The sequence below is a fragment of the Danio rerio genome, chromosome 22 (assembly GCF_052040795.2).
Source record: "Danio rerio strain M-AB ecotype USA chromosome 22, GRCz13ab, whole genome shotgun sequence".
NCBI classification, from domain to species: domain Eukaryota; kingdom Metazoa; phylum Chordata; class Actinopteri; order Cypriniformes; family Danionidae; genus Danio; species Danio rerio.
The window spans coordinates 28,460,318-28,479,667 of record NC_141042.1 but is presented as its reverse complement, the minus strand read 5'-3'; the positions used below and the strand labels follow the sequence as shown (position 1 = coordinate 28,479,667).

The window sequence follows — 19,350 nt, the reverse complement described above, 5'->3', positions numbered from 1 at the left end:
AGCTCTAAGACTCTGGAACGATCTCCCACTCTCTTTAAGAACAGCTCAAACTTTTGAGTCTTTTCAAAGGTCACTGAAAACACACTTATTTTCTTTAGCTTTTAATCATGTGATATGAGTTTATGTATTTTGGTTTTATGTATATTTTACATGCTTTTTTATTTGATTTTATGTACAGCACTTTGGTAATCCATTGTGATTTGTGAAAGTGCTATAGAAATAAAAAGTGAGTTGAGTTGAGTTTGTCTTCTTTACGAAAGTTATGACATCCAAATAAAATATCCTTATACAACAAAGATAAACTTTGAGAGGAAAAGGTGTGTAAAAAAATCCAGAAATCCTTCCAAAATAAATTAGCATAAGTACACTCCCAAAACATATGGGACACAGATTCATCTTCAGTGCCACAGAAGGAACATGAAGTATCAATATTTGGATACATCTTTTTAATATAAAGTTTAACAGGGTAAAATAAGTGCAGCAATTTGTAAGAGACATCTCTTACTTTATTGGTTATTAAGTATTTGCATGATAATGTCCACACTTTTTTCCATGGGATATTCTCATATAAGCCATTCCAGTGGGACACAATATATGGAAGAGAAGTAAGCTCCGCCTGAAACAACTGTCGAATTCTTTTGTTCCGACCAGAGGGAGTAGATATAAAACAAATTTTCCCAATCATTGTATCAAAAGGATGAACTATTGACAAATAACTCTGGGATCTGGCAGAGTTCTTTAGAAGAGATATGGCTCCATGGGGAATAGCATTCATTATTATGGAGAACTCACAAGAAGTGACAGGAATATTGTATTTATTTAGAAATTCTGAATAAGAATACAAGTAACCATCAGAATTTAATAACTGAGAAGCTAAGATAATATTGTTTTGGATCCAATTAGGGAAGAATAATGATTTGTTTTTGTATAAAATATTACAATTGTTCCAAATAAAATAACTGTGAGGACTAAAATCATGCTTGTAAATCAGATGCCATGCCAGAAGTACTTGTTTATGAAAGTTGGATAATTTGAGGGGCAATTTAGCGATATTATAATTACACATTAATAGAAAGGGGAGACCTCCAACCTTAGAGAAAACAATATTAGGAAGAGTGTTCCAAAATGAATCCGGATTGGATAGATACTGCTTTAACCAATTTACCTTAAAAGTGTTATTTAAAAAGCCAAAATCTAAAAGATTTAAACCACCACATTCGTATCGATTTATAACAACAGATTTCTTGACATAATGTCTCCTATGCTTCCACAGAAAGTAAAATAACATTCTATCAATGTCTGCACATACATGTTTATCTACATATAGAGAATGGGCGGGGTAAGTCATTCTACAAATACCTTCGGCTTTAGCAATGAGGGTCCGGCCTCTTAGAGATAAATCTCTCTGTAACCATGAATTAAATTTTTTTTTAGCTTTCTCAATAACTGGGACAAAGTTTGATCTGCATCTGTTTTTTTTCATCCTTGCATATCGACACACAAAGATATGTTACTTGTGATTTAACAGGAATGTTATAAAGAGAGGAAGAGTGACAATCTCTGATAGCTAATAAGTTTGATAGCGACTGGAATTTGTGATTTATCTTTAAGAAACAAAGTAGTGTCATCGGCTAGTTGACAATAATAATGATAAGTATGTGTTTATTTACAACAGTAGTACCCTGTAAATCACTACTCGAAAGGGAGAAGGAAAGAAATTGTGCAGCTATAAGAAATAAATAAGGTGAAACAGGGCAACCCTGACAAACTCCTCTTGACAGCTGAAATCTTGGAGAGGTGCCCCATTTAAGATTAATAGAGCAATTGGCATTATTGTAAATAGTTCTTATAAATTTACAAAATGATTCACCAAATCCAAGCTTTTGGAGAGATAAAAAAAATAATTTGTGGTTGAGAGAGTCAAATGCTTTATAGAAATCTAAGAAAAGAATAAAGATGTCATCATTAATTAATTCAGGATAATCTAATAAATCTAAAACAAGACGCATATCATTAACAATATGTCTTTTTGGCATAAATCCTGATTGAGTCTCATCAATAACAGAGTTTAGAACTTTTTTTAAGTGTTTTAGCTAAAATAAAGGCTAATATTTTATAATCATTATTGAGCAGACAGATAGGTCGCCAATTATCTATTAGAGAAAGGTCTTTTTTGGGTTTAGGTATTAGAGTTAGTAAACCTTGTGTTAAACTTGGAGGCAAACTTTCTGACTGAACACTCTCCGAAAATATCTCTAGCAGGAATGGTGCTAATTCTCTTCCAAAACATTTGTAAAATTCAGCCGTTAGGCCATCTGTGCCAGGAGATTTGTTATTTTTGAGACCTCCAATGCTGTCAATTATATCAGTAATATTTATATTTTTATCACAGGCAGATTGCTCATCATTAGAAATTAGATTAATTTCCTTTAAAGACTGAAAGAAAAGGGATGCAGATTCTTCGCAATAATTAGATTTATAGAGTTCTGAATAGAAGTTACTACAGAAAGAGGCAATTTCTTTAGGATTATTTGTTAAAATGCATTTGTAAAGAGTCAATAGTGAGAATTTTAGAATTATGTTTTTCCATTAAAAAAAAATAAGCAGAGCTTTGTTCACCTTGTTCTAGCCATTTCCTCCTAGAGCGGATATAGGAGCCTTAGGCTTTATACTTATAAATTTAATCTAATTTACATTGAAGTTCTGCAAGCTCTGTTAAATCAGCTTCTGTCATGTCTTCATGATTTTTCGTTTGAAGTGATATAATATTAGAAATGACCTTTTCCTCTTCGTACCTCCTCTGTTTTGCCAGATTGGCGCTAAAGTGCCTGACACATAATCCTATCTCGTATTTTAGTAACTCCCAATTAGATCTAAATTTTGGCAGATGAAGCTTTGGTCCAGTAGAATTGAATCAAATAAGAAATAATTTTTTTCAACTCATCATGATTAAGCAGAGAAGAGTTCATTTTCCAATAAGAGGCTCTAAAATTAATGTTTGAGTGTCCTGTGGATAGAGGAATAGAAAGAAGAATAGTGTGGTGATCTGTTAACGGTGAGGGAAGGATACTAACTGAAACATTCAAATTTTTAAAGGCATGAGGAACAAGCCAATAATCTACACGGGAAAGTCTTGATTGGTTCTTATTACGCCATGTGTAAGATTTAACATTACAATACTTCTCCCTCCAGATATCAATTAAATCAAATTTATCCATAAACATTCTTAATTTTGAATTAGGAGAAGCAGCCTGTTTGGGAGGAAATCTATCTAGATTGTTGTTAGGGGCAATATTAAAATATCCACCAATACAGATCAGGGCATCTGGAAGTGTATTAGACCTACCAAAATTATTTCACAATTGAAACAAACAATTGAAATAGACAAAAGAAAATTAAACAGACAAAAGAAAAAAAACTTGTAAAGATTAAGGTGCATAGCAGCTTGTCACGGTTGTGGATTCATCTGCTTCTTATTTGAAGTGTCTGCGTTGTGTGACAGTTCGTTATTATGATACGTGTTTCTAAGTATGTGTGCCTTTCTTTCTGTGTTTGTGTGGGTGTCGCGTGGCTGTCAGTGGGTGTTTGTTTTCATGTCATCACATGATCTTTGTTACCGGAACTGTTCCGTAGCGCCGCTCGGCTGATAATCAGCGAGCTACAGGTGTAGCGCATTTTTTGTGCCTATAAATGTTCAGCGTTCCTGTCTCACTTTGTCAGTTCGTTGTTTGCTCATGGTTCTTTGTGTTTTGTCAGGCTCCTCTCTTCGCTGGTGGTGAGTGGTCTGGTTGTATTCCATGTTGCAGTCTCTGATGCTTCCTGTTTCTTCCTGATGAATGTGTGATCCGCTCTGTTGATGAGTTACATCTGAGACATCCCGGTTTCTTCTATGACGAATGTTTTATCTGCTCTGTTGATGAGTATTATGAACATTTGATCAGTGCTGCCGAACCAGACCACCACTATAATTATTCACCTGTTCAGTGCCTCCAGCCACTCACCAATTTCCTGTCCATTTGTGAGAACAATATTAAAAGACTTTGTTTTGCTTGCAATTGGGTTCCTCATCTTTTATGTAACGTGACAGCAGCTGACTAATAAAACAACTAAAGCCAGTTTTCGGCATAAATGCAGTCAGTCACTAATTTTTTTTCTTGTATAGAATGAGCAGTTATATCTACTTAAATCGAATAATTCTACTGTGCTAAGGGGGGAATATTTCAGATCCATAAATAAAGGCACAAGCTCCAACAAAGTGAGCCTTCTTCCCATCCTTACGAGCCCTTTCAACCTCCAGCCACAGCAGCCGTCTTCTTTCTCGATCAGGCACGATTAAGTCCTCTGTGAAGCGAAGTTGACTGGCAGAAACTCCGACGTTCTTGCTACTGTGGTGTTTTGTTTAGATTTGTAAATGAATATCAGCCGGAAAACTCTGCTTAGCTCCACACTACTTCACTTTATTTTTGTTCTCCCACTCTCCCTTCCACACACCTCTCTGACGCCTAGTGGTCACAAACAGTAATAATAGAACTGAACATTAAACAACACAACATTTTCCCCCCTTTTTAGATTAGCACTAGGGAAGGTGTTCAACAACCACTCTACAAACTGAATTCACCAATTTATCAGTTGTGAGGTTAGACTTAACCAATATGCATATAATAATAATTATTATTATTTCAGCACTGATACAAACTTAAGCATAACTCCACTGTGCATGTAATAAGAAAACAAAAAAAACAATGTAGAATTACTATTCAACATGTAACCCCTTAAGGCTTGCAACTTTATAACACTGATATAGCCTTGCTATAGTGAGGAATGTGCATGCGTAAATTGTTCATGTTACAAAGTCTTTGTGCCAGACTGGTTGCCGTCTGGTTCAAGGATGTTTCTGGTTTTCAAGTGCGACAACTAATTTTGAGGCGCCCGTAGATTCATTATCAGAGTTGCTTTGCACAGGACATGGTGACAGGTGAACAGCGTTCCAGACTTTTCCATCATCCAGAATATATGTGTCCTGGCTTTTTTTTCCCAACACCATACGTGGTGAACTGAATTTCCCCCTGCTTTTTTTTACATGAGTGGGTATCCTCACACGCACTTTGTCACCTGGTTGTAAGGCAGATGGTTGTCCAGCCCGTTTTTTGTCAGTATATATTTTGACTCGAGCTTGTCGCGCCTGAACATGAGCTCGCACCATAGCGTCGGTACAAGCAGAAGGCCTAGTGGGCAGAATGTCCAAGTTCGTTCTAAGTTTGCGTCCCAGCAAGAGTTCACTAGGAGCAACGCCTGTGGTGGCATGAGGTGTAGTACACTGTAAACCCTAATGCTGTAACTAATTAATTGAATTGAGTTCTATTAACTTAAATCATTAAAATTCGTTTATCTTAATTAACCTTGATAAGTATTTAGAACTTTTTCTTATTTTTGAGTTTGAAAAAATTTAATCTTTCAAGTAAGGTGAACAATTCTGCTGGGTTTAATTTATACAAAATGTCTCTTTAAAGTTTCATTAACTCAAAATCTGTCAGCCCAGTGATTTTGCGTCTGACGTCATCCAGGTTCACGTACGTGCTCATGCTTCATTCGTTTTTTTCAAGATGGCGGATCGGCCTCGCTTCACACTACAGTAAGTAAAATATTTACAAATCCAAGAAATATTAAATGTATGTTTTAATTAATATAATCACAGTAACAGTTCAATGTAATGTAGAGTTAATCAGGGTGCGTTTACATGTCGTACATTACAGAAAACATGTTTAGCCTCACTTGTTGCTAACTAACGTTAACATTGCTGTTTAAAAAGTTAGAATCAGTGCAATGTTAGCGTTAGTTGTTACGTGTTAACTCTGAATTTTAACAGAGTGTGATAAAGACAAAAATATTTTAAATCGGCAGATTACATTTTTCAAAAAAATTTAAATCTTGGCGCGAGTATGCCATTTCTCAGCCTGTGCTGAAGTTGTCATGGAGACGCGCGCTCTCACAACCGCATGTCATGGCGCTGCGCTGAACTCCATCCAGTGTGTGAATGTGGTATTACCTTTGCAATCTGTAGGCACTTCGGAAACGAAAGGCGCAAGAAACATAACGTTAATCATAACTCAAATGATCTCCGCCTAAACACTTAACGGTATTTTCTGATGACGCGCAAAAACGTAGTCTCAAAACTTAACTCTGTCACACGCAGCTTGTTGCTTGCTGATCCATGTATGAGGATAGCCTGACGGAGAACATTTAAGCTGCGCTCCTCACCTGAGCAGGTACAGAACAGAGCTTCAATTTACACTACCACATTGAGATAAAGTTGGTTTTATATTCATACATTCATTTAGTAACAACTTGTGACTCGCTCCATAAATTGTTTACCATGGTTCTTTGTCTATTCGTTCTGAAATCACATGCAAGTATGACATGAAAACAACATTACACTAAATGCACTATTTTTTTTGACTGAACAATGTTGTACTTTGAAAGTCATTGGCTGCTAATATGATTTCACCATTAAGAATATGCAAAAATTACCTTTCTGAAATTATATTATTAAGGAGAAAGTCTGAATGTGTAAATATAAAACTAACTTTACCTCAATCACCAGCACTGATCAACACTTAATATTCCCTCGCGCTTAAGACGACATCTCTGCATATCAATGATTACCTGATTAATGCGATCAGTTAAATGAGTTTAAATGTCATTTAGGTCAAATGTATTTTAAAGGTATGATAAAAGTTTTTTTTTTTTTCAATCTATTTTTTAAAATGTTTACTCTGGAGAGAATATAAACAACCTAAAAAACAAAGTATGCATATCTATAACACATTAATACAAAATTATGTTATTAAATAAAATAATAACAAAACAAAATATTCAAGACGTGGTAAACAAGACATAGTTTTCTGATGTGCAAATTTTGTAGCTTAAAATATATTTATATCTTAAAAATATAAATATTTTAGTCTATATATTTTTACATCATTAGACAATAAGGTAAGTTTTGTTATTTCTAGCTTTTAAAATCAGGCCTTAAATTTCTTTGTCGTCCTATTCAGTTTTAGAAATTTCAATACTGTTTAAATTAAATCTGTGTTCATCAAATCAAAGCAACTAACATGATAATCAGCTCTATTGCTAACCGTTTTGGAGGTTAACGTTAGACATCATGCAATTGTACTACTTCCACTCTCAGCTAAATGACACTGTGACTTTGTGTACTTACAGAATTGAAGGTCGGGTGTTGCTGACTACAGATAGGAACTACAAGGAAAGTGAAACTTCAGCTAGACCTTGAGTTCAGTTTACAACATGAAGATCCTGCTTTCAACATCTGATCAACACCTGATTTTTTATCTGAGGTAAAAAATAGATAAGTAAATGAAACATAATAATAATATTAATAATTTTTTTTCTAGAATTGTATATTTTGTGGTGTGGGTTTGTTTTATGAAATTCTCTCTTGTTTCTTTTTGCTGTTTGCAGAGTACCAACATGTTACAAATGAGAATTTTCCCCACAAATTCTTTGCACAACTGGACCACCACCTATTTCATTTGATGACAATTTCAAGGCAAACAGCATCCAAAACTGGCAAGACAGCAGATACCCTGGCTAATCTTTTAAAGGCTTATGATGAGCAGGTATGTTTGGGGTCACGTGTTAATGTATACATTAAAATATAATTTGAATTTTTTTTTTTTTTAATTGATTTAAAATCATTTATTCATCATTTATTATACTTGATTTCCAGGAACTGCATGATGTCAGTTCATGACGGACTACTTTTATCAGAGGTCTTTTGGTCTTGCTGCGTGAGCGTGACTTAAGATTCTTTAGGAACACCCTGGTAAGACTTCATTCATTCTTTTCACAATTAGGCATGTTTAATAAAAAGATGAAAGTTTTGAAAACTTTTACTTAACATATTTGTAATCACGGATAGTTGATGAATCATATAATATTGGCTCAGTCATTTTGATACTGTCCTTACATTAATATCCTTGAATTATATTTTTAGATTGATAATCCTGCTGACTGAAGATGCTTTATTGGCCCTGCATTCACTGAGGGTCTCTGTTGTCCTGAAGAATGAATTGGACACCACCCACAGCACACTTCCAGACCTTTCTTGTCTTGTATGGATTAATGTATGTTCTTCACATAATATATAGTAAAGGACTTTGAAGTTGTGCAAAAAGTTTTGCTTGGCATGGATGATGGAAAATAAAAAGTCTCGTAGCATGGAAACCTTAAAGAATGAGTTGATTGTTTTTTTTTTTTACTTAATAAAGACTGTCTCTGGGGTAGTAACTTCAAAACATTTATTTACCTTTAATTCGTAAGGGTGCATTTTATTATATATAGGGATAGTTTGTCCAAATGTAAAATTCTGTCATTTACTAACTCTTCACTTGTCCCAAACCTGCTTGAATTTCTTGCTTCTGTTGAACACAAAAGTAAAGTAAAGCTGACAACCTGTAACCACTGACTTTCTAATAGGAAAACAAATACTGTGGAAATCGGTGGTTACAGGTCTCAGCTTTTTTTTTTTTTGGTCAAAAATAACCTTTTAAGTGTTCAACAGAAGAAAGAAACTTAAACAGGTTTGGAATAAGTAAATGACAGAATCATAGTTCAACCAAGACTGAATATATATATATATATATATATATATATATATATATATATATATATATATATATATATATATATATATATATATATATATATATATATATGCTCTCCGTCAAACAGAAATTGGGGGAAAAAATAAATGGGGGCGAATAATTCTGACTTCAACTATATATATACATATATATATATATATATATATATATATACATATATATATATATATATATATATATATATATATATATATATATATATATATATACAGTTTCTGTGTAGTTTACACTAAACGAGTCACTTCACAGAATGTGCACTTATTATTTTTTTAACGAATGCCTTATTTTATTTGTGAAACTGACGATGGAGAAGTTAATTTTAAAAAATGCTATCAAAATGTATGAGCTGGGTGATTTAAGTATTTAAAGTTGAAAGAAATTAAAGCAATTAAGTTAATTGCAATTAAAACGTATAAGCTGAGTAACTTGGGTATTTTAAGTTAGGTGAAGTGTCTTGCATGAGTACAACAAACTCAAAACTTAATGTTTCTGTTTACTTAAAATAGATAATTTCATAACTTAAAAAATTTGACGTAACTGATTACCTCAAATTTTTTGAGTTTTGTCAACTTATTCGGGATTACAGTGTACGATAGTGCAACAAGAAGTCCCTCACTGCCTTTTTCCACGGTTTTCCTTCCAAGCTTGCTGTTTGAACCCAATCCTTCAGGACACGATTCATACGCTCCACAGCACCATTAGCTTGTGAAAAATACAGGGAAGTACGCACATGCTGGATATTCCTGTTTGTCAGAAACTCTGCAAAAACCAGAGATGTAAATTGCACACCATTATCAGTCACTATTTCCACCAGGTTACCAAACCAGCTGAATGTTGTGGTGAGAAATTCAATGACAGTGGTAGTAGTGACATTACTGGTGAAGGCTATCTCTGGCCACTTACTGTAGTAGTCAACTAATGTGAGTGCATACCTGCAATCCCAGGTTCCTAACTCAAATGGTCTTACAATGTCCAATCCAACCTTTAGCCAGGGTGCATATGGAAATGGTACAGGCTGGAGAGGAGGTGTATGCGTTTTCGCACTCTTGTCATGAGCTTGGCAAATCTGACATGATGCAATAGCAGACTGAACTGAATTATCCATGCCAGGCCACCAGTACAAGTCACGGAGCCTCTGTTTTGTTCTAACAATGCCCTGGTGGCCCTAATGAGCCAAGTTAATTAGGGACCCACGCAACGCTATATGCACCACCAAGCGGTACGAACCTCTAAAGTCCAAGCTGTCTAGTGCAGCCAGTTCATCCTTGATGTGAAAATATGGTGCCAGCTCAGGTTGAAGGTTTTTCTTGCTCTTAGGCCATCCTGTGAGTAGATGCAGTCGCAATGCTGACAATTCTGGACATGCAGCGCATTCCTTGGAGAACTCTTCCAATGAAAAAGCACGAGGTTCAGCAGAAATAAATGCTACCATGTCAGGTTCGATAGTAGAGTTAGTGTCCTCACATGTAGGTAAAGGCAGGCGTGAGAGACAGTCTGCTGTGTCGTTCTCGGAACCCGGCTTGTAGGACACCTCAAAGTTATAGCAAAGAAGACGGGTGGACCATCTTGCAATGCGCATTCCAGCACGGCCCATACCCTTAGTTGCAAGCAAGGTAGTTAAAGCTTGATGATCCGTTCTAAGCGTGAACCGTCGGCCCCATAAGAATGTTCTTCACCGTTCCACGGCCCACACACAGGCCAGTGCCTCTTTCTCCACAATGGAGTACTTCCTCTCAGCTGTTGAGAGTGTGCGAGAAGCAAATGCAATAGTACGCTCAGAGCCGTCTGCATGGATTTGAGTTAAAACAGCCCCTAATCCATAATCTGAGGCGTCACAGGTTACCAGTGTATGCAAAACTGAGTCAAAAATTGCAAGGGCTGGGCTGTTAACAATGAGCTCCTTTTATTTCTCAAAGCTCCTCTGAGCACTCTCAGTCCAACTGAAAGGATCCATGTTTCTTAAGCACGCCCTCATAGGCTCTACCGCTGAGGAGTAGTTTAGCACAAACCCTGAATACCAGGATGTCAGTCCAAGAAATTAACGTACTTTGGCTGCATCCGTTGGGGTTGGTGCTTGCTAAATAGCCTGGATATGACAATCGTTGGGTAGCAGGCCTTTTGTCGTGATAGTATGTCCCAAGTAAGGAAGGCTTGTGCAGCTGAACTTGCATTTATCATGATTTAGTGTGAGTCCTGCACGTTGTAATGCCATTAACATGGCCTGTAGGTTGTGATCATTTTCGGCTGGTGTGCGTCCATACACAATGACATCATCTAGATAATTCTGAACTCCTTGAAAGCCTTTCAATATTGTAACCATCATTTTTTGAAAAGTGGCTGGTGCTGAAGCCAGTCCATATGGGACCCGACGGAATCTGAACAATCCTTCATGAGTTATGAAAGCCATCAGATCTCTGCTGTCCTCGTGAAGTGTCACTTGTAGGTATGCATTGTTTAAATCAATGCTTGAAAATATGGTGGCTTCCCTTAACTCAGTAAATAAATCCTCCATGTGTGGGAGTGGATGGCTGTCAATTATTATTGCTCTGTTGGGCTCCCGCAGGTCCACACATAAGCGAATTTCTCCATTTTTTTTCGTAGTCACCACAATAGGGGACACCCACGGGGAAGCATCCACCCGTTCAATAATGCCTTCAGCTTGTAAGCGGCAAAGCTCTTGGGAAACTGCATTTCTCACTGATAAGGGGAGTCTGCAAAGTTTTTGTTGTACAGGCTTTACTTAGTCTTTTATTTTCACCTGGTGTACAAAGCCTATAGCACAGCCAATGCCCTCTTTTGTTGATGTCTTTATTTGTTGCACTGTAGTAGTAGGAGTGGGTGGGACCAATTCATTCCCCGCAATGTGAATATTTAAGCCAGAAACTAATACCCAGTATAGGGGTGCCTTTCTCCACAACATAGATGCTAGTGCTTGATACAGCATTACCATAATGCACATGCACCGATAGACATCCAAGTACAGGCAGTGCTGCTTTTGAGTATGTCACCAATTTCATTTGTGGGCGTCGTAAGGGTGAAAAGCTGAAATGTTGTTTATAAAGGTGATGAGGAAAAATAGAGACAGCCGAGCCAGTGTCGACGGTGAGCTCAGTCGGCACTGGGCCTAGTTCGTCTGTTTCAATGTTTACAGTGCAATTTATTTTATCACAGAGTGACTTCCCTTCCACTTCAAGTACATGCACAATTTCAGGGACCTCCATCTCTGGAGCATCAAGTAATTGGACTCTTTTCTCAGAGCTCAAACTCTTGCAAAATGTCCTAATTTTTCACATTTACTACACGTGACTTTAGCAGCTGGACAATTTGGAGCATTAGCCAGATGGGAAGTAGACCCACAGCGGAAACAAGCTCGATTAACCTGTGCAGTAGTTTGTAATTGTTTTTTAGTCATATGTTTCCCTCAGAATTTTAGACGCTGTGGTGTCCTGCCATGCTGAGCAGATTTTATTTCGTGCACAGGGGCCGCATCTAATGTTTGTGCGTGCCCCACGGCGGTCTCTGTTTGACCCGCCAATAACATTGCATTCGTCAATGTTTACTGCGGCTGTAATAAAAGCCGTTCCCGAATACGTGGAGAGAATGCTTTCTCTACCAGTTGATCTCGGATCATTTCATCCGTGCGATCGCCGAAGTTACAGTATGTACTTAGCTCACGTAAAGCAACAACATAGTCCTTCACGGATTCATCCGGCCGCTGTGTACGTTGTCTGAATTTGTGTCGTTCCACGACGATGTTTGTAATCGGCTGAAAGTGTTCTTCAAGGGCTTTAAAAGCATCAGCAAGATTCTGACCCGTATTGGGTAACGTATAGAAAACTCTTAAACCCTCGGCTCCCAAGCACTGTTGCAAGACAGCACGCTTCCTCTCTTCTGGCCACCGATCTCCCGTAGCATCGATTGCAACCAGATAGCTTTCAAACATCTTCTTCCACGTATGAATCGGAAGGGGGGGCTGGCCCAGGCATGTTAAAAACATAGGAGGTGTAGGTAAACTAAGTGCTGCCATCCTCGTCGCCAAAAATGTGGTGTTTTGTATAGATTTGTAAATGAATATCAGCCGGACAACTCTGCTTAGCTCCTCGCCACTCGAAAAGAAAACTGAATAATGATGGGTCGAGGCTGAGAACTATTTTGAAGCCTCTTTCCAATTTGGTGAACCGTATCAATTTTGTCTGCTAGGTTGTGGCCTCCCTCCGGGAACGTAGCTTCGCAGATGCGGATGGACTCCGCTCTCACATCCTCTCGCTCCTTTTCAGGTACACCTTGCAAACGCAGATTCCAACGCCGGGAATACCGTTCCATTTCAGTAAGATGCTGTTCAATAAATGTTATCTGCTTCTCATCAGCATTCATTCTCGTCTCAAAATGACTTATTTTGCCTTTGATGTCATTTATTTCGGAACATACAAAGTCCACTGTTTTTTTCAAGCCTTCAATTTTGAGGGCGTTTTCACTCACCATTTTCTCTATGTTGTCTGAACTGGTGTTGATTAGTTGAGAAAGCGTTGTGATCACGGAAGAAGTGTCATTATCTGCTTTGCCCTTTTTAGATGGGGGTTTAGCCGGACTATCTGGAAGCGGCATTATAGCCCCGGTTAGAGTTTCCTCCGTTGATGCAGAGTTATGAAAGTTCATCTTCGAGGTATGCGACGAGTCTTTCTTTTTCTCAGTGGTCGGCTTCATATTCAGAATCTTAGGGTAGGTAAAGAGGTAGACGTGTATAATTTTATGCAAATACAACTTACAAGAATATTATAAATGCCGTTATAAAAGTTTGTCAGCAGAGCTCAGCAAAAGTCAAGTTAGCAGGATGCCATCTTGGACTCCATTAATTAGTATTATTAGTTGTTTTAAAATATTAAAATTCATTGCTTACCTGCTGTTGCACTGAATTCTATTACTTCCGCTTCAGTATTGGGCTGTCGTCGCGGCTCGTGGGCACGAGCGCAGGTGAAAGGGTTCCGGAAGTAAAATTCGCGATCATTAATTCAAAGTTTTACCGCTAATTATTTAATTCCAGAAGACGCATTAGTCAATAACGCTTTAGCGATGTGGTTGTATATAAGTTGCTATTGTGGTTGCAAATTAGGAATTCGTTGGCAAACTTTTGTAGTCCATTAAAAAAACTACACTACCCATTTTTCGTCAACAGTCTGGCGGGTAACGGAAGTTGTGCTTGAAGCGGTTAAATGGAGGAAAGTAATTTGAGCTCTTGCCATCAAGCGGGAGAAAGACCAAAGAAAAACCCAAAACAAAATGATGAATTTACAGAAATGTCTGGTAAGTAGCTTTAATCAAACTTTTTTACCAAATGGTAACACTTTTTAATATTGCTGAACTTAATATTAGGTCATACTTATAGTTTACTAACATGAACCAACAATACATGTTTTAAAGTATTTATTGATTAACAATAATTAATGAAAATACAGTTGATCATTGTTTGTTAATTTTAACCAGCGCAACTTTTAAAAATACATTTTAATATTTTACATTAGTAAAATGAAAGATTTTAATAATACATTAGTAAATGGTTGATAAATTATGTTCATTGTTTGTTCATATTTGTAAATGCATTACCTAACATGAACTATGATTCCTGTAACGTTAACAAATGTACTTTTTTTGTAATCTAAAGTTTGTTTTAGTCACTCAACCATGGAAGGTGGTGAAGTGCTACAAAGCAGTCCTGGAGATTTTTGACAAAGGAAGCAACATGACTGATGCCTTCCGAAAGTATGATGTGGACCGAAACACGATTATGCAGAGTGCAGCTATTGCTGAACTGGCCATTGCAGCTCTTATTCTATGCAGAACTATACAGAAATTCAAAATAAACAGGGAGAGAAATTATTAATCATTTACTCATAAATGTCAAGATGATATTATGGCAGATGAGAGCATTGCACACAAAATACAAGCCATGAAAAATGAGGGGAAATTGCTTTTAATTAAAAAAAATTATTGATTGTTGTAACGAAAAAAAAAGGTTTTATATGTATATGTATATATACTTTTTATACTTGATTTTTTATTTTTATAATTATTATGTTACTTATTTGTTTCTTTTTTTATATTATTGCACAGTATATGTTATGTAATGTAATAAAGATTTTGAAAGTCTAAGTGATACATGGTTTTAAGTGATTTTGGGATCCAGGAAAATCAAAAATGAACCCACAGTTGTTAGTAACATTAGTTATTGTTGGTTTGGTGGTAAGTCATGTTAGTAAAGTGTTAATTAATGTTAGTTAAGCAATAGGTAATGTTGAAATAGTGTACACTTTACAATAAGGATCAAAATTACATTAATAAATGCTTTGGTAATGATAAATCATGATAGTAAAGTAATAATTAACGTTACTTAAGCATTAGGTAATGTTGAAATAGTGTACACTTTACAATAAGGATCAAAATTATATTAATAAATGCTTTGTTAATGATAAATCATGTTAGTAAATTGTTAATTAACGTTAGATAAGCATTAGGTAATGTTGAAATAGAGTACACTTTACAATAAGAATCAAAACTCTATTAATAAACGCTTTGTTAATGATAAATCATGTTAGTAAAGTGTTAATTAACGTTAGATAAGCATTAGGTAATGTTGGAATAGTGTACACTTTACAATAAGGATCATAATTCTATAAATAAATGCTTTGTTAATGATAAATTATGTTAGTAAAATGTTAACAAACATGAATAACAGTTAAAGCTGCGGTTCCGATGTAATGCACTCCAAAAGAGTCCTCCTTTGTCCCTGACATTGATCAGGAACTATGCACTTATTATAAGCTTAACCAATTATGCTAACATGTTGTTCATGTTAACTAACGCGTTAACTAACATTGTAAGTTTTCATGAACAAGGATTCAGTATTGCTTTATAAATGTGTTGTTCATTATAAGATCAAGTGATCTAATCCATTAACAAATGCGTAAGTGAATGAGTGAGTAAACATGAACTAATTAAGCTGTTAATGTAAAGAGATGCATTAGATAATGTGTAAATAAACATTAACAAAGATTAAATAATGCTGAACAAAGTCCTTAATTACTGTTAGATCATGTTTACTAATGCATTAGCTAACACATAAATAAACGTTTAGTTAACATTAACAAAGGTTAGGTAATGCTTAATAAATGCGTTATTCATTGTTAGTTCATGTTAACTAATGCATTAACTACTGTTAACTAATGCACCCTTGTTGTAAAGTGTTACCATTTTTTGTTGTTTGACCCTTAATGCCAAGGTACGCATTCACCTTGAGAACTTCATCTCTGTTCCCAAACGCAATGACTTCAGTTTTCTCTTTGTTTAACTGAAGAAAATTTTGGCACATCCAATTGTTAATTTCATCAGTGCATTGGCAGAGGGTGTCAATGGGGCTGTAGTCATTAGGCAGTAAGGCTAGGTAGATCTGAGTGTCATCAGCATAGCTGTGGTAAGAGATTTGGTTCTTTCTCATTATTTGGCTCAGGGGGAGCATGTAAAGGTTGAACAGGAGAGGTGCCAGAATCGAGCCTTGTGGGACTCCACATGTCATGGGTGTCCACCTTGACCTATGGTTACCTATACTTACATAGTAACCTCTCCCTTCAAGGTAAGATCTGAAACATTTGAGGACTGTCCCAGACAGCCCAACCCAGTTTTCCAGCCTATCCAGAAGTATGCTTTGATTGACAGTGTCAAATGCAGCACTGAGATCGAGCAGTACCAGCACTGTTATTTTACCTAAATCTGTATTTAGGCGGATATCATTGATTATCTTTATAAGGGCACTCTCTGTACTGTGATGTGCTCTGAACCCAGATTGAAAATTGTCTAAATACCCCTTTAAGTTTAAAAACTTGTTAACCTGGTTAAAAACAACTTTTTCAATGACTTTGCCAACGAAAGGGAGATTTGAGATTGGCTTGTAATTGCTCAATAGGGTGTTATCCAGGTTGCTCTTCTTCAAGAATGGTTTAACAACTGCAGTTTTATGTGAGTTTGGAAAAATCCCTGATAGAAGTGAAGCACTGGGAATCCGACTGGGGTGGTTTGTGAGTGTCTCTACTGTTGCAAAGAGTGTACGAGCATTATTTACGTTGTTGTTTATAAGGTTTGAAAAGAAAGTCTGTCTAGCAGTTTTTAGTTCCACATTAAAAGCATGAAGACTGTCTTTATAGATATTATAATGGACTACTAGTTTCGTCTTTCTCCACATTCGCTCAGCTTTTCTGCATAGTCTTTTCATCATTTGAACTGCTCTTGAGTTTCTCCAAGGGAATCTCTCTTTACAAGTCTTTTCTTTAATGAAATGTGTAAACCCTTAGTTATAAGTAGATCAAGAATGTGTCCACGATTGTGTGTGGGTCCTTGAACATGCTGAGTCAGATCAAAAGTGTTAAAAACAGTCATCAGTTCTTTTACAGCATTGACTTCTGGATTATCAATGTGAATATTAAAATCCCCAGCAATACTAAAATAATCTAATTCAGAGGTTACTGTTGATAACAGCTCTGTAAAATCATCAATAAAAGCTGGAGAATATTTTGGAGGTCTGTAGATAATGATCAGTAAGATGCGTCGAGACCCTTTTAGTGCTATACTCAGATATTCAAAGGACAAATAGTCACCAAATGACACGTGTTTACATTCATACACATCTTTAAACAGGGCAGCGATGCCTTCACCTCTCCTATTAACTCTGCAAACACTCAAAAAGTCAAAGTTTAAAGAAGCTGTTTTATTCAGAACTGCTGCGCTACAACTGTCATCTAGCCAAATTTCATTTGAAAGCACAAAATCAAGGCAATTTGTGTTGATAAAATCATTGACTAAAAGTGACTTATTTTTGAGTGATCGAATGTTTAAAAGTGCTAACTTAACAGTTTTAGCCGTTTTTACTACAGAAGTCTCAGATATACATTTAATAGACACCAGATTTGAAAGATTTGCTATACGGTCTGAAAGAGTCTTTGGTTTTCTGTCATGTAATAAGACACATATCTGCGTAGAGAAAGCCACAGACACACTGGGTTCCTGCTTGTTCTGTAAACATCTGATAAAGACACTGTTATCTAAGCAGGACCCCGAGACACATCAATGGCAGATTTTAAGTTCACCAGCTAAAGATGAGGTGTTTTTTGGGACCTGGCGCTGTCGCAAAGCCCTGAGGCCTCTCCTAGGTGTAGGGCGAGGTGGGGTTAGAGATGGGCGTGTGGCTTGCTGATTTTTGGTTGCTAACTGGGGGCTAGCAGCAAAGGAGTGTGAGAGTTTAGTTCCAGATGGCAGTTTGTCCATTATCAGTGGTTGTTGTGGCTGCGTGGTGTTATCTCTGTCCTTGGAGGATGCGTCAGCCACAAGTTCACTCAGGAGCAGATTTGAAGTCCTGTGGTCATCCGGACATTTGCTAGGTGTGTGTGTGTGTCATTCAGTTCAGTGGCATACACAGCTGATGGATGATGGAGGGAGAAGAGGATATTGTCTTTCAGCACTTTTGCACCAAGCTTGTTTGGATAAAGGCCAAACAAGCTTGGTCTGATGTAAACAGCTGTCTTTGGTTCCAGAAGAGATTGAAGTTGTCAATGAAATTCAGTCTTTCATTTTACATGTTTTCTGCAGCCATGCATTTAGACCAAGGAGCCTTGAAAACATATTTATCCCTCTTGCAAGGAGTGGTCCACTGATGAACGGCTGAATTTTCAATCTTTCAACTGTTTCAAAAAGCTCACAGAAATCTTTCTTGAGCAGTTCTGACTGTTCCTTCTGAATATCATTCTTCCCCACATGGATGATAATCCATTTTGCGGTGTCATGTTTCCTGAATATGTTCTCAAGTTCTTTATTTATATCAGAAACTGTAGCATGAGGAAAGCAGTATGTCATGGTAGCTCTGCTCCTAAAATTTTTGATTATTGAGTCTCCAACAATCAATGTTCTTATCTCTGTTGCGATCGGAGCAGAATGCCGCTGTCTAGTCGGCCTTGAGCCTCTGTTCAGAGCTAAGTTAATTGCTGAATCACGCGATCTCTCTCTAACTGCATTTGGGGATTCTTCACCCATATTACTCAAAACTTCATATCTGTTCTGAAGCTGTATTTGAGTCCGAGCTGTATTTGGGGTAGAGAACGCTAATGCAGCAGCGTATGACCTTCGTGATCTGACCCCACGAGTACCCTTTGGTCTTGCACCTTGTTTATGCCATAGTTCACGCTGATTTTCAACAGTTTCAATCTGTTTTTCTGTTCTCAAAACAGTAGCTGGAGTAGATTTATAGGGCTTACCGGCTGAATGCTGTGAGGCTCCACGATAAACCGGTCCTGTGTAATTCAACAGTTCTGGTCGGATTGCAAGTAACTTTGTTTCAAGAACTGCAATCTTTTGTAAAAGTTTGTGGCAGTTGGTGCAGCAGGGAGATTCCAAATCAATATGATCCAGAGCCATTTTCACAGCCTTGTTTTCCCATCTCAGGAATGAAAGCAGCTGGTAGCGGGAGGATTGTTTAGATGAAAATTCCTCTTTTGTTGGTAAAGTTGTATTCCAGAAAGTTTGTAGATTCGATGTTGATCTTCAAGCTGTGTCGTTTGAGCACTGTGCTGATAGGCTCAAGTTAAAATTAGAGTAAAAATATAAAAGCAGGAGTGCAAGGAGCGGA

General features: G+C 36.9%; 2 long non-coding RNA genes across 3 annotated transcripts; one reads left to right on the top strand and one right to left on the bottom strand.

Annotated features, from left to right (window-relative positions):
• Nucleotides 1-434: 434 nt before the first annotated feature.
• Nucleotides 435-9,417, bottom strand: LOC147838543 (uncharacterized). Its single transcript, XR_015522193.1, has 3 exons — nucleotides 9,279-9,417; nucleotides 4,292-5,317; nucleotides 435-4,204 (listed from the first exon to the last, which is right to left on the bottom strand). It is a non-coding gene; the product is annotated as an uncharacterized LOC147838543 (long non-coding RNA).
• Nucleotides 5,588-8,257, top strand: LOC147838544 (uncharacterized). Of its 2 annotated transcripts, XR_015522094.1 has the most exons (6): nucleotides 5,588-5,632; nucleotides 6,194-6,266; nucleotides 7,225-7,358; nucleotides 7,483-7,640; nucleotides 7,751-7,846; nucleotides 8,018-8,257. It is a non-coding gene; the product is annotated as an uncharacterized LOC147838544 (long non-coding RNA). The 2 variants fall into 2 exon arrangements; XR_015522093.1 differs by lacking the exon at nucleotides 6,194-6,266.
• Nucleotides 9,418-19,350: the final 9,933 nt, after the last annotated feature.